At 42.7% G+C, this 26865-nt stretch overlaps 1 protein-coding gene across 2 annotated transcripts in view; it reads left to right on the plus strand.

The window, feature by feature from the left end:
* The window catches only part of LOC124795298, a 604282-nt gene that overhangs the window by 56898 nt on the left and 520519 nt on the right, over positions 1-26865 (plus strand). The gene's annotated exons all lie outside the window — the stretch shown is intronic.

A 26865-nucleotide genomic window follows, 5' to 3' on the forward strand; every position in this document is an offset into this window, starting at 1 on the left:
AGAAAAATAGAGGCAGTGCAACCAGGACACCATTCGAGCATGTGATTGTCTAAAACGAATGTCTGTAGCACGTCAAAAGTCTCTTAGACGACTCTCTATCAAGCTTCTAGTGCTGTCAAGCACGAGCGGCTAACATGATTTGGTAACTTGTGTAATATGCGGCTGTCAGTCTGAGTGAAAGACATTTATTTTGCAGTATTTACTCCATACACACTATCACGTCAAATTATCTGGTCACTTGTAAGTCAATATAATTCTGGGGTTTACCCACCCTCCGCCTTTATGACGGCTTGGACCCTATAGAGGACACTTCCTATGACGTGTCTGAATGTCTGGACGACTGGCAGCCCATTCTTCCTCAGGAGCCGTGCAGTTAACGTTGTAATTTATCGCCTAGGTGTTCCATCGGTTTCAGGTTGCGGTCTGGGAAGGGCAACCCATTTCAGGAAGGTTATTTTCTACAAATCATTGCCTCACAGATCCGGCTTTATGACAGTGTGAATCATCATCTCCAAAATGCTCCTCTGTTGTAAGCAACACGCAGTGCTGTAAAATATTTTCACATTCTTCCGCATTTAGCGTTTACATAAGCACGATAAGGGGACCACACGCTAGCTACGAAAAACTCTCTCTATCGTAGCACCCCTGTCCATCTCCGTATCTGGGTTTTCGTCACTGCTGGCTGCCATTCGGAGGGCCGGGGTTCGATTCCAGATACTGTCAGGCATTTTTCCTTGATTTAGTGGGCAGAGGACGACACTGCAGTCAGTCTGTACCAATCGGGCTGCCAGGGCCTGCGTACTGGCCATTGAAATTGCTACACCACGAAGATGACGTGCTACAGACGCGAAATTTAACCGACAGGAAGAAGATGCTGTGATATGCAAATGATTAGCTTTTCAGAGCATTCACACAAGGCTGGCGCCGGTGGCGACACCTACAATGTGCTGACATGAGGAAAGTTTCCAAACGATTTCTCATACATAAACAGCGATTGACCGGCGTTGCCTGGTGAAACGTTGTTGTGATTCCTCGTGTAAGGAGCAGAAATGCGTACCATCACGTTTCCGACTTTGATAAAGGTCGGATTTTAGCATATCGCGATTGCGGTTTACCGTGTCGTGACATTGCTGCTCTCGTTGGTCGAGATCTAATGACTGTTAGCAGAATATGGAATCGGTGGGTTCAGGAGATGACAGGCAGCTTACCCGCATGGCTGTAACGGATTGTGTAGCCACGTCTCGATCCCTGAGTCAACAGATGGGGACGTTTGCAAGACAACAACCATCTGCACGAACAGTTCGACGACGTTTGCAGCAGCATGTACTATCGGTCGGAGACCATGGCTGCGGTTACCCTTGACGCTGCATCACAGACAGGAGCGCTTGGGATGGTGTACTTAACGAAGAACCTGGGTGCACGAATGGCAAAACGTCATTTTTTCTGATGAATCCAGGTTCTGTTTACAGCATCATGATGGTCGCATCCGTGTGTGGCTACATCGCGGTGAACGCACATTGGAAGCGTGTATTCGTCATCGCCATACTGGCGTATCACCCGGCGTGATGGTATGGGGTGCCATTGGTTACACGTCTCGGTCACTTCTTGTTCGCATTGACGGCACTTTGAACAGTGGACGCTACATTTCAGATGTGTTACGACCCTTGACTCTACCCTTCATTCGATCTCTGCGAAACCCTACATTTCAGCAGGATAATGCACGACCACATGTTGAAGGTCCTGTACGGGCCTTTCTGGATACAGGAAATGTTCGACTACTGCCCTGGATAGCACATTCTTGAGTTCTCTCACCAATTGAAAACGTCTGGTCAATGGTGGCCGAGCAAGTGGCTCGTCACAATACGCCAGTCACTACTCTTAATGAACTGTGGTATCGTGTTGAAGCTGCATGGGCACCTGTACCTGTACACGTCATCCAAGCTCTGTTTGACTCAATGCCCAGGCGTATCAAGGCCGTTATTACGGCCAGAGGTGGTTGTTCTGGGTACTGATTTCTCAGGATCTATGCACCGAAATTGCGTGAAAATGTAATCACATGTCAGTTCTAGTATAATATATTTGTCCAATGAATAACCGTTATCAGCTGCATTTCTTCTAGGTGTAGCAATTTTAATGGCCAGAGTTAGTTACCGCAACACCACCTCGCCTTCACTTCACTGTTTGCAACAGACATGACGGCATTCACCAAAATCCAACTCCAATATTTTCCATCGGATTGCCACAGGTTATAGCGAAATTTATCGCTGCTAATCACTCGCCTACAGTCTTCCGCTGTCCAGTGGCTTCGCTCTTTTCACTACCTGAGGCGTCGGATAGCACCGACTGGAGAAATGTGCTGTTAACGCCGACCTGTTCGACCACTGGTCCCCATTCTCTTAAACTACCACGCACAGTCATTCTAATACCCAGGCTGCTGGTAGCTCTTTGGAGCTCACGCTTTCATGCAATTGTTTACAGCTCGACGTTTCCTGTCCGCGTATGAGGTCAGCCTGGCTTTAGTTGAGCATTGGTCCTTCCTCCGAATTTCCGTCCCATCACCAACAGTGAAGTAGGGCAGTTTCCAAACATTTGAAATGTCGCTGATGCTTTTGTTGCTCAGGTCATATACAATTACAACCAGAAATTTTAAATTATTGAGCTCTTTTGTCTTCTGTGTCACTGGTTCTCTACATACAATACAATCTCCTGACATTTAACAGTCAATTTCGCATTACATAGGTCTGTTCGGATGATTTCCATCAGGCTGTGTACATTGCAGAGTGGCTCCATAATGAACATCTTTAGATGGTTATATTAAAGTTGCTAATACTACAATGCATCGTGATAGTTCCACTTGTCAAGATACGTCAACTGAGCGCAGTGTGGTAGAAAAGGTGTAATCAGGACTGGAAAATAAAACATTCTGGTAACCGTACCTGCTAAGAATATGGTAACTTCCCCGAACAGTTCTTTTGTCCACACAGAATTTGTCCAACATTCAGATAGGGTCAAATGGTTCAAATGGCTCTGAGCACTATGGGACTTAACATCTTAGGTCATCAGTCCTGTTGAACTTAGAACTACTTAAACCTAACTAACCTAAGGACATCACACTCATCCATGCCGGAGGCAGGATTCGAACCTGCGACCGTAGCAGTCCCGCGGTTCCGGACTGCAGCGCCTAGAACCGCACGGCCACCGCGGCCGGCTCAGATAGGGTCACTTTTCACTTATACTTACGCAATACAACCTCATGTGATTATTGTTCGTAATGTAACACTGACGTATTACAATTTATTCATGCCAACGCTTCACGGCATAACAGCCCAGAGTATTTCCATCCAATAGTTTTATTTCGGTTGAATATGAACTAGGAAATATGGTAGCAATAATCGGCAAAAGAAACTTTCTGGAGATTATTCGACTGGCAGGAACAGTGGCGGTGAAAATTTTTAATTTCATCTTGCCGGGTAAGCTCCAATGTCTGTGTTTGCTTTAACAATAACATACGTTTTTGGGTGAGGGTCAGCCTCTAGCAAAACCACAATTTTGTTTGTTGTCCCAGACATGTTTCACTGCAGTTGCAGCATCATCAACGGGTTTTTTATTATTACAGCTGTTAAACGAAAGGAATGTTCTCTACTATTTAAAAACATGTAAATATTCGTTTCTAAATCGTAATTACAGATTTTTGAAGAGCACATAAAATTATGTATTCATAACTTCTTACCACGTTGTGTGGTTTTCCTGCTATATTACCTTCTTACAGTGTATATTTTTCTTTACAGTTTGTCATCTGCAACTATATGCAACTTAATGTAGCTAAAGTGCTTACGCAAAAAGTACTATTTATAAAATGTTGTGGCTATGCCTGACATTAGTAATTTATGTGAAGGTTTGTGTGTGTATCTATTTACATTACGTTTCACTTACGGTTCTTTTTTCGTCATCTTCTTCATTGTACAGAGTTGTCACTGTCACTGTCACTGTTTACCAGCTGCAATAACAAGATGGCAGACAGTGGAACAGTTGAAGACGTCATTGGCGGTTGTTTTTAATTTCTCATAGAGGTGTGTGTGTGTGTGTATGTGTGTGTGTGTGTGAAAAGAAACTTACAAACACACAGAACACACAAACGAACACATATGAACAAGAAACGCCCACAACAACAAAGTGGTTCACTCTCACCTACAACAACAAAGCAGCCCACAGAATAGGCAACATATTCAAAAAACAAGGGCTAAAAATAGCCTACACGACAGACAACTCAACACAGAGAAACTAAGGACAACCAACACAATCACAGACAAACACAACACGTTTGGTATTTACCAACTAAAGTGTCGGGACCGCAAATCAGTTTATATAGGACTGACAAGCAGAAACTTTAATACCAGATGCACAGAACACAGAAGAGCATTAAAAAGTAACAGTTGTTGTTCCAGATTTGTCAAACACCTCATGGACAATAAACATAGCACAACAGACATCAACACTCATTTGAAAATGCATCAACAGACCCCCACAATAACTAATAACTGAAGAAATTTATCAAATACAAAATGCCATAGTTCAAGGAAAGCAAGTAATAAATGAAAACACAGCTCTCTGCTATGGAACTCTTTTCGCTACCCTCAAAGAATTATTACATAATACCAAGCTATAGAACCCCCCATCCCCCCCCCCCCACACACACAAAGACACATACGTACAGACACATGTAAAACTAAAAGTAAATAAATAGACATAATAATGACAAATCCTCAAACCTACTCTCTCTCTCTCTCTCTCTCTCTCTCTCTCTCTCTCTCTTTTCACACACACACACACACACACACACACACACACACACACACACACATTCATACATACGTACAGCCTTTCACATAAATTATTAATTTCAGGCATTGCCATAACAGTTTAGAATTCATAATTTTTGCGTAAATATATTGGCTACATTAAGTTGTATATAGTTGCAGATGACAAACTGTAAAGAAAAACAGACACTGTAAAAAAGTAATATAGCAGGAAAACAGAAGTTGACAAAATATTTAATTGTTTTGCTAAAGGCGGACGCCAGCCAAAACACTTTTAATTTCTGTAGCACTCATTACAGACCTCACAGGTAACTGAATTACCGTGTGTGATGCAGTGTACTGGAGATGAATTGAGGGGCTGCACTGAGAGGTGGTTGCGGTGCTTCTGTTACCCTGAACATGGCTTCAGGTCTGTAACTGTCTCGCGAACAATGTGCAGCCATAGTTCAGCTCCTAGCGTTCCGCCCACCTTTGTTCGCTTAACTCTCGCATGGTGTGTGTGTGCATGTGCACGAGCGAGCTCGCCCACGCGTGCTCTTGTGTGTGTGAGAGAGAGAAAGGGATAGAGAGAGAGAGAGAGAGAGAGAGAGAGAGAGAGAGAGAGAGAGAGAGAGAGAGAGACAGAGCGGGAAGGCGGTAAAGAAAGGCTGTAGGGAGTGAGACAGGAGAAGAGTGCTGGCACGCAGGGATTGTAAATCCCAGTAAAATTAACATGTGCGTGAATAAAACGGCAAAGGGTCCCTGTAAGAGCCTCCAAATCGGCAACACCCTGTTGGCCACCCACGAAACTTCCTTCAGCACCTCACAAACATACCTGTCAAAAATCTCTACACCAATTTGTCCTGGCAGCTACTCTGGCATCTAAAGATAGTCAAACCCCTCTCATCGGGTGTCGAACTGATTACCTAACCCTTATGCGCCAGAGCAGCCGCCAGGATGATTTTGTGTCGAAATTTCTGAAGGTGCATTTCTAACTTTCTCAACAAGAGTGTGTGGGTGACGCCGAATGTCCTTTTGCCGTTTTATTCACGCCACAAAAGTGACAAAAAAAGGGGGCTGAACAACATTGAGTGCCCTTTTCTGCTTCAGATCACGTTCAGATTACGCTGAATGTTTTGAACGATCCCTAATGTTTGCTACCTGTGCACGAAAGCGGGGATCGCGGTCATGCTGCACTCCAAACGAATGTGATCACGTTCAGTGTGGATGCAACCCCACATTGTCCTGACAGAAGGATTGAAGTTCGAGAGGCTGTCAGCGGTGTCAAAGGTTGACAAGAACATCATCCTGTTGCCCACCGCATTGCAAACTGTCACGTTTGGGAAAGCATTGTGATTTCAACGCTGGGTACCGCGGTCCTGGCATCCATCACAGAGGCGGCTAAAGACGCAGTGAAAAATGATGAAGAGGATGTAAGACGATCTTCTCATCGTCTGACAGACCGACGGTGGCGCTGAGCAGAATTGTGCTGAAATTTGGTGCCAGTGTGACATCTATAGCTCACCTTAGAGCTCACATGGACTTCTGAGCTACGGCTTGTTCTCCGCATGAGTCGTCATTCTGCTTTTTGAAGCGCCGCCGAGACCGTGACTGATATCGCAGAAGTTTCACTCTTGCGCCATTGGGAGAGAGGCTGCAGGCAGCATTGAGCAAAATTTTAAACTTATGCGTAGCGATAGAAAACCATTACGTGCTTTCGAGAAAGCGATTCTTTGATTTCCCTAAGCAGTTTAGGAAGACTTGCACTAGTTAGCCTAACTACCCCAGGCAGGGTCTGTGGCCAGTAATGCCGTACTACCATTTCGTTTCATTTCAATGGCTTTATTAAACTCAGAGTTCCATTAGCTTCAGGGATAAGCTACAATCCCTGTCTGTTCACATTTTACCTTACGTGTATTTATTATCTGGTGCTCGGTGATCCCTGATTTCTCTAAATGTCTTTGCTCTCAGTGACTGTCATTAGCTCACTCATCGGCAAGTGTTCCCTATAGATGTCCCATATTAACACTGGCATGCCAACATGAGGTCTCATGAATCCCCGAGACTCTCAACTCGTGATTGTGTCACACAGATCGCAACAGACCTTCAATTTTCCTGGACAGGTCTGACCCCTTACTTGTTGAGGACTTTCTCTGCCTGTTGCGCCGCGGAATATAACCCACGTTATACGTTGCTTCTCCTGCCTTCGTTGCGCTGGCTACGGCTTCTCGGGTGCCTTAATGTTATGGAGTTTTCTTAAAATTACAATAGCAAGTAAGCATAAGATGAACGAAGCGAAACCGGGAAGATGTGAGGAACATAGTTTTCAAATTACAGGAAACTACGTCCAGTTCAAATTCAAATGGCTCTGAGCACTATGGGGCTTAACATCGAAGGTCATCAGTCCCCTAGAACTTACAACTACTTAAACCTAACTAACCTAAGGACATCACACACATCCATGTCCGAGGCAGGTCGCGCGCTTCCAGACTGAAGCGCCTAGAACCGCTCGGCCACACAGGCCGGCTCTCTGTCCAGTGGTAGAGCGCTAAAGTAAAACCCTTTCTGTGACAGCTACTGAAGATCTGTCAAAGGATAATGTGTTTCCAGGAAAATAATTGCAAATATTGTGGCACATGACATTTCGTCTCATGCTGGAATGTTGTTATGACAGTAATTTGATTCTGGAGCCATTTAATAGAACACTTCCGTATGCCGTGACAAGCGGGTAATGTACCAAATCTGCGGATGATGTATGAGTAGCAAACGACATCACAGTTACGTCCACAGCGTTGGGCCGAAGTTGGGTAAACCTGCTTCCGCTGACGTTTCGACATCGTATCCTGCTGGCTGTGCCGGTACTTTGGCTATTGCTGTTCCTTCCAACCTTTAACGTCCTAAACTGCTCAGAAAGCGAAGAGCTAGCATGCTGAGTGGCTAGGAAATATTATCAGTGTGTTCCAGTAAGCTAGTATTTCTGTGATCATTGCAAACATTTTAGGCAGTAGACTGGCGGCAGGCAGCGTGCCTATGTTAACGCTACAACGGAAAAATGCAAGTGTAAAGGCTTGGTATGTCATTGGCTTAAAAGCGTAGTCCAGACTCATAATTTTTTGGTCATCGATCTTTGGGCAGATTTTATGCGGCACTTCAACGTCTTCATCTCAGAGTAACAGCTACAACCGACGTACTCAGTTACTTGTCCTTTGTCTCATCCATTACAATTTATGCCTTCTATGACTCCAAGTAGCACCATGAAAGGCATTCCCTCATGTCTTAACACAGTCGTATTATCAGACCCCTCCTTCTAGCTAGTATTTTCAAAATATTCTATTTCTATTCAGTTCTTTGGAGAGAACAATTTATTATCTTATGTTAATTATCAGCACTCTTCTATTACTCTAAAAATCCAACGCTTCATTTCCTTCCTTTTCCGATTTTCTACCGTCTATGCAATGGTGTGTACCAGAAGTACGTTCTCAAGTTAAGGACTATGATTTGGGGTTGAATACCCTCCTTTCTCGTGCTAGCCTGGCTCATATCTTCCAGCTTTTTCCGCCATGTACTAATACTGGGATGTCTAGTATGAGACCGGAACGAAGGACTACATCTATCGAAAATGGTGAAGGCGCAATCATCGGCGGGGAACTAATAATGCTCGTATGCGACAAACAAAAACAATACTAATGAAACATCCGCACGACATTACTGGAGGCTGTTGAAACGTGGTGTTCCGGATATCTGTATGAGAGTTTGTGTTTCACCGTGATAAGTCACAGCTCCTACTGCACAGTACACAGCGACACAAGCTTCTTATTTGTGCTATCAAATATTGCCTCTATCCTCTTAGTCTTCTGGCATGAAACCCGATAAGATCTTCCTTTTTCCTCGGATGGAGGCATTACTGCGTGGCAGGCATCTCAAGAATGATGACTTTGTAATTTTTTCGAGCTCAATCGTTATCTAAAAACCGAACTGCATCCTTTTACAATCAGGGCTCCACTATTTATGTTTTCGAAAAAGTTGTGTCGGCGTGAAGGGTGAAAATGTTGAGTCTGACTAACATAGTGTGTCCGTTCGTCCAGTTTGTTCCTAAATGTCCTGCTGCTCTGAAAGTTGTTGGGGGTTCCGCTTCGCTACCGGGTGTTCGTTTGCAGTTTATTGCGCAAGTATACGGCTATAGACTAGGAGGCGCCACTTGTACAGCTTGCTTTTCAGGTTTTGTTTATTTACTGTTAATGTTATGCACTGATGGTAGCAGCGATTAACGTTAAGTTGTATATTAAATTGTTTCAGACACAACGAATTTCCGTATTCGTTGTGATAATCAATCAGAGAGCGATACAGAGGATACGTGGCAGTTTTAAAATTATGTAATCACTGGTTTATGATACCAAAAATGAATGTTCAGCTTTAAGAGCAAAATGAAAGGTGAGTTTCCATATATCATTCATAGGAGGGTAACTGTAATATGTACATTATGTATAGACGTAAGTGAAACGTACGTTGAAAGTGCGACAAAATAATTGTAAAAAGTCAGCGCAGTAGATCGATTTAGTTGTTCCGACATACTTTCTGAAGAAGCCATTGGTCAACGCAGATAGATAGAATCACCAATTTCCTTCAGCAATGAGCAATTCAGAATAAGATGACATTAATGTAAATTATGGATCTAACAAATGCTGAATATGTTGACTGCTGCGTTTCACCTCTGACTGTGTGAATCACAGCATTCTCTTAAGTAAATTAAAATACTATGATGTCACTGGCAGTGCTGCAAAATATACTTAACTAACAAGGAAACAAAGGGTGCCGTTGCGAAATACCTGTGCAGTAAGCAGTCAGTCTTCACCTGATTGGTATTTAATTACACGTGGTGTTCCTCAAGGTTTCATCTTGGGTCCATTGTTTTTCCTTGTGTAAATTAACGATTACTCGTCTGTTACATTTTCAGATGCTAAGTTTGTTTTCTTTGCAGGTGATACAATAATTGAAATGAGTAGCAACTCAAGTAAAAAAACTTAGAAATAGCTGCTAATCAAATTTTCACTCATATTAATAAGTGGTTTAAAGCTAATTCACTGTCATTAAACTTCGAAAAGGCCCACTATGTGCTGTTCAGAACCTGTAAGACATTTCCTTCCAGCACGAGTATAATATATGAAAACATGCAGATCGAAGAGGTTGACAGTGTTAAATATCTGGGATATAACTCGATAACAAATTCAGTTGGGAAGGGCATACCACAGAATTGCTTAAGCCTAAAACCACTTACCTTGGTCCAAAGAGGGGTCTAATATTCACAGGAACACACATTGTCAATAAATTGCTAACAACCGTTAAAAACTTGGTATCAGACAAAGCACGGTTTAAAATGAGTCTGAAAGACTTTTTCACAGACAACTCTGCCTAATCTACAGTTGAATATCTTAACAGGGACCGTTAGACCAGCTTAAGTAAAAATGTCCGTGAGCTTTCAGTTTTGGCAGCAGTTGGTCACATCAGTCAAGATTAGGTATTTTGTGTGTGATAAATTTATTAAAAGTGCATAACAATGTTTCATTCTGACAGCATATTAATTTCGTAAATATTTGCAGTTCCAGTTTAATGTAGTCGACTATTTTGACGATCTCCTGACAAATGACCAGGGTAATAAGTATTATATTCAAACGTTTTATGTTTTTTGTGTTATACTTTTTAACATGACGCACACCCACGAGAATCATCTCAATATTTGGTCTATAGAACTAAAACTTGAATCTAATGTAATCTAACCACTATTCCAAATAGTCCCAGAGAACTTGTACGGGATTAAGCTCAGATCATTAGCCTTCCAGTCGAGAGGTGACAGGATGCATGAATGATCGTCAAAGCAGGAACATACGCTCTGTGAATACTGCTGTTACCTTGGAAGCCGAGAGTGTCCACAGCAAACCACCGTAAAGATATTGAAGAAAGGTCAACAGCTGGTCACCGAGGAGTTAAATAAGTCATCGTTGTTAATGTTCACCATAACCTGAATGAATATGCCCAAAACTGGCGCGAGGAAGAGTCCCGAAACATCGCACAACGACGTCTGAACTACGCCGTCTCTTTAGGTCGCCTGTACAACCGGCGTCTTTGTTCACAGGAAAAGAGGCGAAATTGTGACTTTTGGAATGAGACTGCACGACATCAGTCAGCTAATGTTCTGTTTCTAAGCTCTTTGGCACATACACGAACTGCCTCTGTGAGGAACCGATGGTTATAGAAATCACTGGATATACTGTTACTATACATACCATTATATGCCGTGTTACATGGCTGCGAGTGTTACAACGTTCCTTGTAGAGACATTGCTTGGACAGTCTGCGTTCATACACTAATAAATCGGTCTACTTCATTCACGATGCGGTCATCGGCATGTCCAAACCCGATAGCTCCTCTCTACCATTCTGACTCCACGTTCATCTAACCTTGTACGCTGATTCCATACAACCGACTGCAGATAAACATAATTTCACTGTCATTACTCGCTAGAACGGTGGAAGTTCATATGAACGTCTCGTACCAGTTCTGCACCATGTACTCTGTTTACAGGCGACCATTGTACTTTTTATGAATGGATGACTAATATTTCGTTCGAGGAGCTTAATCCAACAAATGTTAGAGCCAGGGAAAGCATATCATGTCATGTATACTGTCCCTTTAGACATCGTTTCTCACACGGTATAGTCCCACTCGCTATTTGATCTTCTGATAATCTTTTCATCTCTGAGCTTCTGATGCAAGGGTGAAATTCTGCGTTCATTATATTATGTCAGCATAACTTGTATCCCCATTATTCCTTAATTGTCCCATGTGTCTTTTTAAACATTTTGAAATGTCCTCTTGTGTCATAAAACTGAAATGGACGCCACTTTCATAGTCACAGCTTGATTTTTTCGAGAGTACATTTGAAACTTTAGCATAATCCTTACCACGGCTACGTATCTTACTGCCAGCTTGACATTTTTATCTGAATTTCATTTTAACGGCACTACCATCGACTATTTTACAAGTATATCCAGTTTAGGGTTCCGTGCCTCAATCCTTGCCTGACCGTTATAGGATTGCTTCGTTGTTTCTCTGTCTGACTGACTGTGGAAAATTCTTTTCCTCAGGAACGGGTAGACGTACCGAGTTGAAATTTGTGTCACATACTGACGTCTTTAGGTGCTTCGTTGTTGAATAACTGCAAGCTTTTAAGTCAATATAACCAAAAGCTACGGCCATTTAGGTCACATATTTTGATTCTGGTAAACTCACTCATCAAACCTGTAGGATGCTTCCCGTTGGGTGAGAGTCATGAAAGTTGGCCAGAAGCAGAGTTTCACTCTATAAGTGACGGCATAAATCTGAAAACTGGTAACTTGTAATAATATCAGGCGGAAACAAGTTTTTGATGTTGTTTGCCATCTGACGTCAGACTTGAAATTAAAGAAATCAGTAATTCTGCATTCCGTCCTACTGGATCGCAAAGGTAAAAGTCAAACATCAGGCAAGGGATGACTTTATTACATGGTGAGTCTCGGAATTTATCCTCCATCATATTTCCATGAGTGATTACTGCAAGAAGTATGCGAAACCAACATTTGCACACTTGTCGGATGATGGATAAATTCCGGAGGACGTCGTATGAACAGTTAAGTCATTCGTCGCCTAATGTTTTGACTTTTAACATTGCGACCCACCCAGCCTGAATACAGAACTGCTGAATTTTATATTAATGGTCGCCAGCCTCCTGCATGATTATATAACAAATTTATTTTATTGAAAATAAAACAGTATTGAAAATCTTTGAATCGATAGGACCGATATCTTGCCAGCATCAGTTCCATAACAAGCGAAAATGGTAGAGATTCTCGGTTCCCAGAATATATAAGCAATCTATATACAGAATGCGATTTTCACTCTGTAGCGGAGTGTACGCTGATATGAAACTTCCTGGCAGATTAAAACTATGTGCCCGACTAAGACTCCTACTCGGGACCTTTGCCTTTCGCGGGCAAGTGCACTACCACCTGAGCTACCCAAGCACGACTCACGCCCCGTCCTCACAGCTTTACTTCTGCCAGTACTTCGTCTCCTACCTTCCAAATTTCAGCAGCTCGCGGGAGAGCTTCTGTGAAATTTGGAAGGTAGGAGACGAGGTACTGACGGAAGTAAAGCTGTGAGGATAGGGCGTGAGTCGTGTTTGGGTAGCTCAGATGCTACAGCAGTTGCCCGCGAAAGGCAAAGGTCCCGAGTTCGAGTCTCGGTGTGGCACACAGTTTTAATCTGCCAGGAAGTTTTAATCTATACATATATTGATGTTTGCATGCGACCCTCGGTGCGCGAGTCCTACTAGCACTTGGCCAATTTGCTTTTTGGATTTCGTACTCTGTCATATTCTGCACACAACCTGTAGAGATTTTGTTTACGATATCCGATTAGCTACCTTTCTGATGCGTTTTTCGTTTTATTATTCAGTGATCGAGCCTCCGTAATTGGAATTTTCCGATGTAGACCGTTCCCGTCATGAGGGCTGTTTCATTCAAAGTTTGGCCAGAAGTATGGCGTTGCAGTTTCCTTGTCGGTTCCGTAATGTGATGTATGGGCGCCTTATTCGTTACGTCCCTGTACAAACTACAGATATAGCACCGCAGTGTCCACTCTAACCATCTTTTACACCTCGTAATTGGTTCGTAAATAATTCTTCAAGAAAGGGCAGTGTTGCTCTTCACTGTTACTGACTGCCCGACCAATACGCTGAGAATCCAAAACATTATGACTACCTGCTTAATAGCTTATTTGTCCATTTTTGGAACGAAATACGTCACTGATTCTGCGTATCAGAGATCCGACATATTATTAGTAGTTTTGTGGAGATATGTGGCATTAGACGTCTACATGCAGATCATGTAAATCGTGAAAATAACGGACCGCTGATTTGCATGCTCTGTGATGGCACCCGACAGCGATGTAGATGGGATCCATCGGGTTTACAACAGGCGAATTTGGCCGCCGAGACATCAACATGAGGTCGCTATAACACTCCTCAAACCACTGCAGCACGGTTCTGGCCCTAAGACATGGACAATTATAATGAGGGGCGGTGCAAGGGGAGGGCTATAGGGGCTCTATTAGCCCCCCCCCCCCCGTAAAGGAGTATCATATTACACTGGATTAAATGACTTCAGAAATCAGCGAATATATTACTCCAACAGATTCAATCTTTTTTATATTTATATAGCAATATAGTCTGAAATGTATTTTTAGCAAAATAATAAGAGCGCAAAATAGCTTACTATCTGAACCAATAAATACCATTTAACTTAAAATTGGCGTCTTATTATTTACTAATACACATTTTTTACCATGAACTCTAAAACAGTTACCAAAAACTGCTTTAAGCAACACCAAATTTTACCAATTTGTCGTTGGTGGACCCCAACTCTCCTTTTATAAGCGATATTCAATTCCCTGCAAACCTTGTCACCCCCCGCCCCCCATTAGGCCCGCCGCCCCTTGACCGACTTCTAGAATCGCCCCTGATTATAATGCTGAAATCTGACATAGCCGTCCGGAAGGACATCAAGCATTATGGGCTACAGATAGTTCGATTACTAACACAGGTCCCAGGCAAGCACAGTAAAATGTCTCTCATAGCGTAATACTGCTCAGACCAGCCTGCGTCCGTGGCGCCTCGGTGATGGCATTTGTGGAGACGACCAGCCACCTAGTGTTGCAAAAATGTGATTCAACAGAAGAGAAGGTACATTTGCATTGACCGATGGTCCCGGTGGTTCCGTGCCACTGTAATCGTAATTGACGATGTCGTTGGGGCACCATGTGAAGACGTAGGGGTGGCTCGCTGCGGAGCTCTATAGTCAATAATGTACGTGAACGCGTGCCCCGAAACACGTGTGTGTACCAGCACAGTTCTCTTTCGGCAGAGATGCCACAGATCACATCTACCCTACTTTACGAAGCAGCGAAGACTTCGAACCGCACGTTTTGTGAATAGTCGTGCTCGTACAACTATTTACAGCCTACTGCTAGTTTCTGTACTTCTAACTCTTTCTGTAGACCTCACGACTGCAGTACGTGAACATCTGACCAGCTTCGCCGTGTTCAACATACTCGTTCACAGGCTGTGTGTGATAATAATCTGCTCTTTCTGAAAGTCGCTTATCTCAATGCGTTTCCCCATTTCCAGCCGATTTCTTAGCTAGAGTGCTCCCCCATGTGTGTCTGTTCCTCTTACATACTTTTGTTATCGCGTGACCAAGCGTTATCCAAGCGTGGTCGTAATGTTTTGACTTATCAGTGTGTATCAGCAAATTTAAGATGTGGTAGAGAATGCCGTTACGTCGACGCGAAGAAAGACGGGAAGTAGTGCGCGCCGGTGCCCGCAGACGGCAGCGGCTAGGCTGGCAAAAGCTAAAGGCGCGAGCCTGAGAGAAGCCGTCTGCTTTAACGGCGAGGCAGGACGATGCGAGCCAATTCCACGGCCTGCGTGCGTTGCTGCGAGAGACTCGGCGCAACATGGCCCAGCGATCTCAACTCCCACTCTGCCGTCCGGCCGACTCGCCGCACTCACGCCGTTCCGATTCAACTATACTTTGCACGCGGGCTCCTGGATATGAGCGTTAATTCGCTGCATTGTACAGTAACAGCACACTACTTCCAATTGGCCTTTTCTGTGGTGTAGTAGTAGTGGATATGAAATGAACGTCTGTAACACACGTAGACGTCACTGAAATGAAACTCGGTGCTAGACCACAATGTTATGAATAGCACGGGGCTGCTTGGCCATAGGAGTTTTCATACTGTTGTTTCGCACCCTGTATGGTCCCGCTCGTACGTTCATTGGTTTAGTGGTACATAAGACAGGAAGTTAATACATCCAGGATGTCTCCCTCTAGTGCTGCAATTTCTTTGTTGCATTACGCTGCTCGAGGCAACGCAGACAATTACAGCTCGTCACATCTTTGATGCGACGCCAAGTGACAACAGAAAGCGTCATCAGCTTCTCCTTGTAAACTAAACTATTTTTAAACCGTAATTTTACGTGACCAACCGATTAAGTGCTCCCAAGTTAGTCTAGTCCGATTATATTTTTACTGATATATATGGTTCAAATGGCTCTGAGCACTATGGGACTCAACTGCTGTGGTCATCAGTCCCCTAGAACTTAGAACTACTTAAACCTAACTAACCTAAGGACATCACACACATCCATGCCCGATGCAGGATTCGAACCTGCGACCGTAGCAGTCTCACGGTTCCGGACTGCGTGCCTAGAACCGCGAGACCACCGCGGCCGGCTGATATATATGAACAGGGACTCCGTAAAGCTGTGTTCCTGCCGGTGGCACTCATCGTGGGCCGGGGCTGTGCTGTAGCTGCTGGTGTACGTCTACATGCACATCCACCGGAGCTCTCGAGCAACGAGCGGGAAAAACGAATACTTATATTTATCAGTGCGAGCTATGAATTCTCGTATTTTATTATGATCATCGTCCCTTCCTATTTAGGTGGACACCAACAAATATTTTCACACTCCGAGAAGAACGTTGATGATGCCGATTCACGATAAGATCCTGCCGCAACGGAAACCGTTTGCTTTAATGATAACCAACCCAGTTCCCGTACCATACCCGTGGCAGTCCACCACCTGCTTCGCGATAGTAAAAACTAGCTGATCTTCTTTGAAATCTTTCGATCGCCTCCATGAATCCTATCTGATGCGGATCCCACACTGCACAACAATACACTAGAAGAGGGCGGACAAACGTAGTGTAAGCAGTCTCTTTAGAAGACCTGTTGCATTTTCTGTGTGTTCTGTCAATATATCGAGCTCTTTGGTTTGCGTATACCTCAACATTATCGGTTTGATCGCTCCATAATTAAGACATAATTGTCATCCCCAAGTATTTAGTAGATTTTATAGGCTTCAGATTGGTGTGTTTTATCTTGTTACCGAAATTTAACGGATTTCATTTAGTCCTCATGTGGATGACTTCTCATTTTTATTATTTACAGTCAGTTACCACGTATCGCAACATACAGATAACTTGTTGAAATCGTTTTGCAATTAGTTTTGATCATCTGATGACTTTACAAGACGGTAAATAACATCACTATTAGCAAACAATTTAAGTGGTCTGCTCAGATTTTCGCCTAAATCTTTTATGTTGACTGATCATTCTTCGTGTTTTACAGTGTGCGTTAATAAATATCTATAAGAAGGGTGTTGAACTAGACCAATCTGGTACCGCTCTGTCGAATGGTAAAATAAATTCCAACTTAAAAGTCATTTTGTTTTTAACGGAAAACAAACCGACGCTTTCCGTCGACACTGGACACGCATGACAGACATTATCAGCGCTATTTATCTGGGCTGATTCCAGCTACACAACGCAAAAAGGTAACTGCAAATACCTGCTGAAACACCAGAGAAAATGTGCCTGACGACTCTTAGGAGAGACACCTTGTACATGATTAGACAGCAACCTACCGTTTCTATCCTGTCACAGTCGCCACATTATAATGACACTTGTTGGTCACTATTGAAAAATTACAGTAACACTGGTCTTACCTGAGGGCAGCTGGGATTTTTTTTTTCTAATTATTGTAGGCATTAATCTGAATAACGATAGCGTTCAAATTTGAAATGTGCGATAGGTTCATCGATTAACGAAATAGGAACTCGTCCGAACTTCCGCTATTGATACGATATCGATATATCGACACAATATCCAGGAAGTATCGCTACACACGTGCGATATGTATTGCCTCGGTGCATATCGGAATGCTAGTACCGAGTGCCGATATTTTTAATATATATTATACTATTTTCCCAGTTCTCGGTAAATATTTGAAATTGTCCTATTGAAATTATAAATGAACATAATTTACCTTCACTGCATGAAGGCGACTTACTAGTTTTTGACGTTCATCATGTCCATTCTTTGTCATTGACTGCGTGAACCAAGTAAAGGTGCCACGGAGAAGAAATCCGATTGCAAATAGCACACCGATTGCGTTAAACAGCAGTTTTTAATGCAGCTAATGTGCTGTTTCTTCACATTGGCATTCTTCAAAAACAGTGGCTGAAGCCGATGAACAAAAATCTTTGGGTTGGGCGGAGATGTTTGAGTGGAAATGCTGACGCAAACGGCGCTGGGCGCTACCCACAGAAACTGCAGCGTTTAACGTCGCAGCTCAATTATGACAATACAACCACAGGGAAGTCGACGTGAGGTGTTCCGGACAAATCTGATATGTGACAAAACCGAACGACGGACCCATCGGACACCTTTTATCGCGTGACTTAAATCCGCTTACGATTGTTAACAAAGTGGTTATCGCCAAGTACGAACGTTTATCGTTTTCCTTTCAGTTCACGCTCTAAGGAGGACGACCAGGCTGCTAGCTTGTTGATGTACAGAATATCCAATTGTAAATCAATACTTAAATATACAGCTCTAAAGCCGTCAGTACATTTACAATGTGCAGCCGATATTTTGACAGGAATGCAGGAGATATCTTTTACTTTGATGTACCGATATGTCGATACATTTTCGATATAAAGAGAGCCAATAATGATATTTTTTTAAATATCGATGATTCGGATTCCTGATATTTTTAAAAATATCAGCAGTCCTAATCCGAACAGCGAATGAAATTCTATCCACCCAGGTTACATCACAAGATATGTTCATAAAATTTGATTTAATTATAGTGGGATTACTGTTAGTAGTTACTATGCAATTCAATGCTAAGAATTCGTAAATAATTCACAGTTCTAAATACGTTTACACTATCAATTCCTTTATTCATTCCCCAGCTACATTAGCTTACGATGCATTCCGCATAACTACGCTGAAAATTAAAAGCTGGCCTTTACCATAAAATGAATCTAAATATTTATTATAATCAATCGACTTAATAAGCGCTAACACTGACGTGAAGCCTAAGTAAGATCTGTTACAAAAGCAAGGAACATAAAATGGCTAATATGTCTTTTATAGTTTCTAATATTCAGTAAGTATGACGAAAATAAGTTTACCAAAGTTTGAAAATGCGAAATTATCTTTGGAATCTAACTTGATTGGTAATCAAAAATATAGAAATCACAGTGTGTGCGAAATAAAATGATTAGCTATACCTGCCTCTCCAAAGTAGGCAATAGGAAAGAATGTGGGAACCTGCAGGGTCATAAGTCTGTTAACAGAGCCATATCAAGATGTTGCTGAAATTATTAAAAGTCGCTTAAAGACAATTTGCGAGGCTGTTTTAGAAGAACAGTCTTGGTGTAGCTACAACAGCAATTTATCTCTCGTTTCATTATGCACCTTACACTGTGGAGGTTTTCGGAGTACGTATGTTGATGTAGATGCACAAGGGGCGATTAAGAAGTTCCAGTATGAGGACATTGCTACAGCTTGCGCGACTCCAATGAGGATATTTAAGCACCGACGTGTAGTCAAGGGATTAGTGTGGCATTCAAGCATTTCGAAGGTGTGTTCTGTAGATGTGGACACCTTAACTATGACGACGTTATCACCAAATGTGTCCAAACTGGACCGAAGGGTAAATAATATGAATCTTCGGCTATGGGAAAACCGAAAAAGGAGAGAATCTAATCATTTGAGAAGTGGCGCTACAGAAGGCTGTTGAGAGTTAGGTGAGCTGATAAGGAAAGGAATGAAGGGATTCTCCACAGAATCGGCGAGGATAGGGATATATGGAAAACAATGACAAGAAGAAGGGACGGGATGATAGGACATCGGTTAAGACATTAGGGAATAACTTCCATGACCCACAGGGAGCTGTAGCGTGTAGAAGCTGTAGAGGAAGACAGAGATTGAAATATACCCAGCAAATAATTGAGTACTTATATTGCAAGTGCCGTTCAGAGCCGAAAATTTGGCACAGGAGGCGAATTCGTGGTAGGCCGTATGGAATCTAGTTTTGCAGGACAGGGAGAATCATGTTCTGGTTGTGGTAAGGGGCTAAAATGAGTTGCTGTCAGTTGGACAAAATACACTAACTTTATTATCCTAAAAACACTTAATGATAAATGCCGTTAAAAGGATGCCAAGAAATATGGCTGAAAGCCCTAACACAAGTAATTACAATTGCTTTCAGGAATACACATGTCTGAAGGCCTTACGCAAAAAAAAATTTCTGTAAATACTTGGATGAAGGCCACACACTTAACATAGAACAACCCAAGACTTAAGATCTGGATAATAATAATTTCAGATAGAGAAGAAAATTTTAAAAGATTTTAAACAAGTGAATTTTCAAATTTTAATTTGAGACGGCTGAAGCCCTTATCTCAAAATATTTCATGTAAAAGCTTGGCTGAAGGCCACATACTGAACATAGAGTAACTCAAGGCTTATGGCCTGTATAATAAGGATTTCCAAATAGCAAAATCCCATTTTTTTTCAAAAAAATTAATTTAAGCAAGAATCTTCAAGGTTTTCATTTAAAGATTTCCAATAGACCAGAATCTCCTTTTTTGTTTTAAACAAATCAATGTAGAAACCTTAATTTAAGTCGGCTGAAGGCCTTATTTTAAAATTGAAATAAACTAAATTAATAGACAGCTGAAGACCTCGCACAGTACTTAAGATTAAAAGAAAATCACAATCTTAAAACAGCAGAACAATGGTGCTCAGAAGCGTTCCAAGGGTCGGCGTCAGAAGGTAACTCGAACATAGGTTTAGGCGAGACAGGCAGCCAACAGGAAAGCTAAATAATCATATGGCAACCTCACCCAGGGACAGCTGAAGGACCGACCAACAAGCTAATCAATTCCCTTCTGCCCGACCAATGGCACGACAACAGAAAATCAGTGAGAACGAAGATACCAGCAGCACTATGTCTTGAAAATTGGAGTGTAAATATATTCAAGAGACAATAACCAGTCAAGAATATGAGCAACACCAAGGCTGTCGAAGTACACGCCGGGCCAGACAGCATAAACATGGCAAAGAAAAACACACTGCTGGAAAACTACGCTAACGACCGGGGCAGGCAACTGGAACGTTAACAGCTACAAGGCGGAAAATACCACTGGTGCACTTCACTAATAAGTAACAACCAATTCAGTATCTAAAAACCATACACGAAGATGGCTGCAAAATTTCACCAACTCCAACACACCATGTGTTGCTACTTACGGAAAGGGCTCAGGAAGTAACAACTGGCAATGAAATGGCTCTGAGCACTATGGGACTTAACTGCTGAGGTCATCAGTCCCCTAGAACGTAGATTTACTTAAACCTAACTAACCTAAGAACAGCACACACATCCATGCCCGAGGCAGAATTCGAACCTGCGACCGTAGCGCATAGAACCGCTTGGCCACAACGGCCGGCTACAACCGGCAATGAAAGAAGAGATATCACAGCAGTTGAGGTTTCATGTCAAGCGAATTGATTCACTCAACTTCAGTGTCCAGGTTCAGTGATCGACGAACTTTGTAGCTCTTGCAGCTAGCGCCTCACAAATCCGATGGGGCGTGCACGCCGCCAGCGGCCCCGGCCTGACCTTGCACCATGGAAACTTACTCGCTGCTCTGTCACAATTGACCGACTGCCTCACACACACCACCACACGGAAATATAGCGGTCACACCAAAGATGGTACAGTAGTCCTAGTATCGATAAGCACTGCTGCTGCCACTGACAGAGGCAAGTCAGCAACTCGTTATGGTAGTAACTCAGGGAGAAACAAGACGCCACTCGATTGTGACAAAATGCCAAAGAACGAATGGTATGAAGGCGAGCCAGCCACGGCTCACTGTATCAAACCATTCAGAAGACTGACCACTCAAAAAAAAACTGAGAAAACATTAACCCCTCCTTAATGCTATGCATGGCGAAAAATGGCTGTAATAATTATAAGCAAAGCTGCGTGGTCATCCACGGTAACTGTTCTTTCGGGAACAGATACTACCGTCATATATATAGTTATAATTATAAGCCTTTGTCAAAATCAACACGAATCAAATATGAGGTACAGAACGCAAACGAAAGTCCTGGTAATTCCAACAAACGTAGTAAAAGAAGAGCTGGTACACCGTATCAGACGTTTCCAATTGAGTCAAAATGTATTGTTGCAACAGTGCACATGGGGTATGTAAAATGATCACATTTACAGATCAATGGCACAAGTGGTTCTGCAGTACAAAGTATCAACCCATGCTGATACGCCTATATTAGTAAGTGATGTAGTCTCCACATACGGCTGAATCTAGAGTCCTGCCGATCGTACAGATGGTGAGTAGAATCCTGAGGTACGTTATGCCATGCTTGCCCGACCTGTTCACGTAATTCTTCTGGAGTTATTGGCTGACGAGTCGCACGCGTCACTTCTCGCCCCATCATATCCCACAACAGCATGCTTGATTGAAAACAAATCCAGAGATAGTGGCGGCCAGGGAAGTTGCTGCATGTCTTGCAGAGCGCGTTGAATTTCACAAGTAGTGTGTGGGCGAGTATTATCCTGTTGGAACATATATCACCTTCTTGTTACAAGAACGGGAAAAGAACCGGTCTCTAAAACATTGGGCATGTGCTAACCGCTTGTTAGCGTCCTCTCCATAAATACCAAAAGTGAACGAGTGTTGTAGCTTCGCGCACACCAGGGCGTAACACCTGAGGTGCGGCCTGTGTGTCTTGGACGAATGCATTCTAGGAGACAGTGCTCATCAGGCCTGCGTCGTACGCGCAAATGACCATCACCTGCGTGCAGGCAGCACTGGTTTTCATCGCTGAAGACCACAGTGCGCCATTCTGTCTTCCAAGTCATTCACTGACGGCACCTGTCGAGTCGGTGCACATCGATGTTGTGGCTTGAGGGGAAGATGGACAAGAGGTCTGCGTGTCTGTAGTTGCAATGCTGATAGCCGGGTATTGACACGTTTGGGTTCACAAGCCATCTTGTCCGTGCTGTGGTAACTACGATCTGCCACTGCTGTCTTTACAATACGACGATGCTGGTGGGCGTCAGTGCTGTATGGACTTACAGAACCTCGTCTAACCATGGGAGAATATTCACTTGACCACTGATACGAAGCGTCGTTGCACAACTGACGCACAACGTACAGCTCGGGCGGCTGTTCTCCGAAAGGACCATTCCTTCGCTTGGAAGACAACAGGTTGACGCCGTTCAGACTCGCCCGGTTGGCTGTATGAAGCACGAGTGAGTCTTCGTGGCATGGTTGCCTGCTGATTGCAGATGTTTGTACAACACTGAGCCTTCCGGCTGTGAGAATTATTAAAAGGTACCTATGCCACTACGCTATCAGTTGGCGGGCGACTTCGAAACAGTTACCAGCACATCCACTATCACTGAGGTAGCACATGTCGTCAGCGGGTCAAAATGGACGTCGTCTTTCTAGGTGTACTAAATTTTTTCCATTAGTGTATTTGTGGGTGTGTGAGTTTATGCTGTCCCGACGTATGATTATTATTAAAAGTTTCAGAATTTTAAAGCTTATGATGGAAGCTGTTTTGTCACACAGGAAAGACATGGAGATTCCGTTACAAATTAATGATTTTCTCTACATCACAATCCTACAGCATTATAATTACTGTAGAACGAAGAGTATAATCCAAAACCGCCATCAAATAATCTCTAGTAACACTACAGCACTTGTAGTTTCGCCTTTTGCTTTTAAATATCAAGAACCCCCTGTCGAACGCCGCTTACCACGTTTTTGACAATTAATGGAAAGATACTTGAGGTAAATGGAGATACCAAATTATGTGGCGAAAACTACTTTTATCAACAAAACAAACTTCTTTTGAGTGTAACACACACTCAAGTGCCCAGACACACTTTTCGTGGTTACTAAAAAAATAAACCTACATCATAAGCAATGTCATAAATTTTCGCCGATATCTTACGACAGGGTACTTTACTATGAACTGCAGGAGTTCTGGAAATGTTACGGTCTAAGGCGCTGCAGTCATGTAGTGTGCGGCTGATCCCGGCGGAGGTTCGAGTCCTCCCTCGGGGATGGGTGTGTGTGTTTGTCTTTAGGATGAGTTAGGTTAAGTAGTGTGTAAGCTTAGGGACTGATGACCTTAGCAGTTAAGTCCCGTAAGATTTCACACACATTTGAACATTTTTTTGGAAATGTTAATTTATGCTTTACCTTGATGGACTAACATCGAACTAAATCGATGGATGATGTAGTGGGACAGCCAATTAGCATTTATTTCATGTATCAAAAATCTCAGTCTACCACACATTCTTTTTTTTAACAACTTAAAACAGTCGGCCACCAGAAATCTCATTTCGGAAGGTTTATGTCCGTTTACGATAAAGAGCATGTTATAATTCCCCCTTTCCTCACATTGATGTGGCAATAAGATATTGCTCTGCTAATCACGTGGTACAACGTTAAAAAAGTAATCGTTGAATTTCACTAGTCCTTTTTACTGCAGCAGTACTCTACAATACCTAATTCTCTTGCGGTTTCTGTGTTATTGTAACTGTGAAAGGCAGCCGAAATTACAAAAGCTGGTGCTGTGACCCACATACACGTATATTTTTTCCGCGATATTGCGCGAGACATTTCGTTAGCATTAAAACGTATACTGATAACTGTGATTCATAATCAAATTTATTCACTGAATTTTTTATTGTTTTCTGTTTTCACCCATCCGAATGAAAGTATCGATGCGTAAAGCATATGGGCCGGAAACTTTATTCCAGTAGTCAAAGCCGCGCGGTGTAGCAGCACTGTTTGTGGCGCCTTGCCATGGTTCGCGCGGCTCCCCTCTGCCGGTGGTTCGGGTCCCCCCTCGGGCATGTGTGTGTGTGTGTGTGTGTGTGTGTGTGTGTGTGTGTGTGTTTTCCCTACCGTAAGTTATTCTGAGTTAGATTAAGTACTGTATAATGCTAAGGACCGATGAAACTGGTTCAAATGGCTCTGAGCAATATGGGACTTAACTGCTGAGGTCATCAGTCCCCTAGAACTTAGAACTACTTAAACCTTACTAACCTAAGGACATCACACACATCCATGCCCGAGGCAGGATTCGAACCTGCGACCGTAGCGGTCGCGCGGTTCCATACTGAAGCGCCTAGAACCACTCGGCCACTCCGGCCGGCCTAGGGACCGATGACCTCAGCAGTTTGGTCCCATAGGAACTTACCTCAAATTTCCAGATTTCAGTAGCCAGATTTTTTTAGCTGTATTACGGTCTACACAATGGTGACTGACGACTACCGTAGTTATGAAATATGTCAAAATCGTCAGATGATTGTAAGGCAACGCATTTGAACTTTTTTCATAGACCAGGTAGTACAATCTACAAGTGGCGTTCTTCTACCCCCTATCAAATCAGTAAATCATTATGTAACTGAAGCAGTGTGGAGCGGCGACTTGACTGAAGACTCTCTAGACAGAAGGATCGATCCTGTGAACGGAGACTAAAGGGCGATTTCGTGAAGATGTGACTAACCATCATGGACGATGGAGAAGGGTGGTCCGTGGTCCGGAAACGAGTGAGTCGAAAGTTATAATGGAAAGTCATTCTGATATTTTTGACAGTGGACCTCTTCAGTTGCAAGCTCTTTGCTTTCCGCATTTTGGGAAAGGTAGTATGGACCAAAACAATAAAAAGTTGTTTGGAGAACGTGAGCTCTAAAATGCATATCTTAATAACTATGAGCACTCGTTAAGTTGATGTGTTTCAAAGCTGCAAAATGAACAAGTGCTCGTGTCTATTCAAGGTATGTACTTCAGAGCCCATGTTTACTGTAAATCTTTTCCATATTTTGGTCCAAAATATGGAAAACAATAAGCTTCAGATAGATATGGTCCACACTCAGATATATAACGATTTTCGCTTTTAACTTTCCACCCGGTCGTTGCCCGGAAGAGGTTTCCTTACCCAAATTGGTACTTTTACCCGTTACCGTCATCCCTCAAAGTTTGTAGCTGCATTTATTGAAAGCTGGATCACCCCTGAGAATATAAGTCTCCTCGAACTAGACTGTCGTCGTATTGAAGAATGTGGTATTCTAAGAGCTGTAATCAAAGTACCTTGTCTTCAACATTTAGGTCAAATGTGATATTAATCAGCCCTGGCAAAATAATAGCAGCCCACAACAGCAGAGCCTCGAAATATAAGAGCTGTCGATCATATGTTCATACTACTTCTTCTGAATTCGATCTTACTCATACTTCGTCAATGATATTATTCCTTACTTTTGTTTCGGTTACATGATATAGATTTACAGTCACTGATAAACATTTTTAATATTTATTTGTAGTTGTTCTTTTTATGTAATCTCTCTGAGCTCTTGTAATAGTTTTCATGTGGTACCAACATTGCATAGCAGACTTTGTTAAATCGTTTGAAACTCTAAACAGACAATTTGAAGATTATCCGTTGTGTAATCAGTTAGTATCAGGTTACCAAAACCTTTTTCGTGAATCGACCGCATAGTGTTGCTTCCGTACATTGGCTGAAGGAAAGCTTGCATGTCATTTAACGTAGCATTGTAACTGAAGAAGCGTAGAAGTCATACTATCCTAAAATATAGTAGCTTGCATAGTGAAACTGCTGTGTACCTTGCTGTTGCCCTGTTATCAGTTAGACGCAATGTGTTGGCGAGAAATTTATCCCTCATTTTTAGAGAGTGTATACAGGATACTGCTGTATTCCAGTCGATTTAGAGTTTCGATTTTAACCAGCAGGACAATATTTGTTTGAAACACAATTAACTCGCGTGTGCGTTACAGATCAGGTTACAGATTGTATCCCCAACTCCAGTGCCAGCAGTTTACTCGAGTCACTGAAGAAAGGACTGCGCTATCACCAAATGACACACTAGAGAAAATCTTCTACCATAGTTGTCAGTAACGAGGAAATAATCTAGAAGGACCAGAATGCTCTCCAGTGCCGATAGCAGCTATACATTTTCTTAAAGAATTGTCATATTCGCCAATAAGGGCTTATACTGCACTATTAATTTTAATGTTCGGTATGTTACAAGTAATATGGCAATCCTTCTGTAGAGAAAA

Source organism: Schistocerca piceifrons, chromosome 1 (assembly GCF_021461385.2).
Source record: "Schistocerca piceifrons isolate TAMUIC-IGC-003096 chromosome 1, iqSchPice1.1, whole genome shotgun sequence".
In the NCBI taxonomy this organism is placed as follows: Eukaryota; Metazoa; Arthropoda; class Insecta; order Orthoptera; family Acrididae; genus Schistocerca; species Schistocerca piceifrons.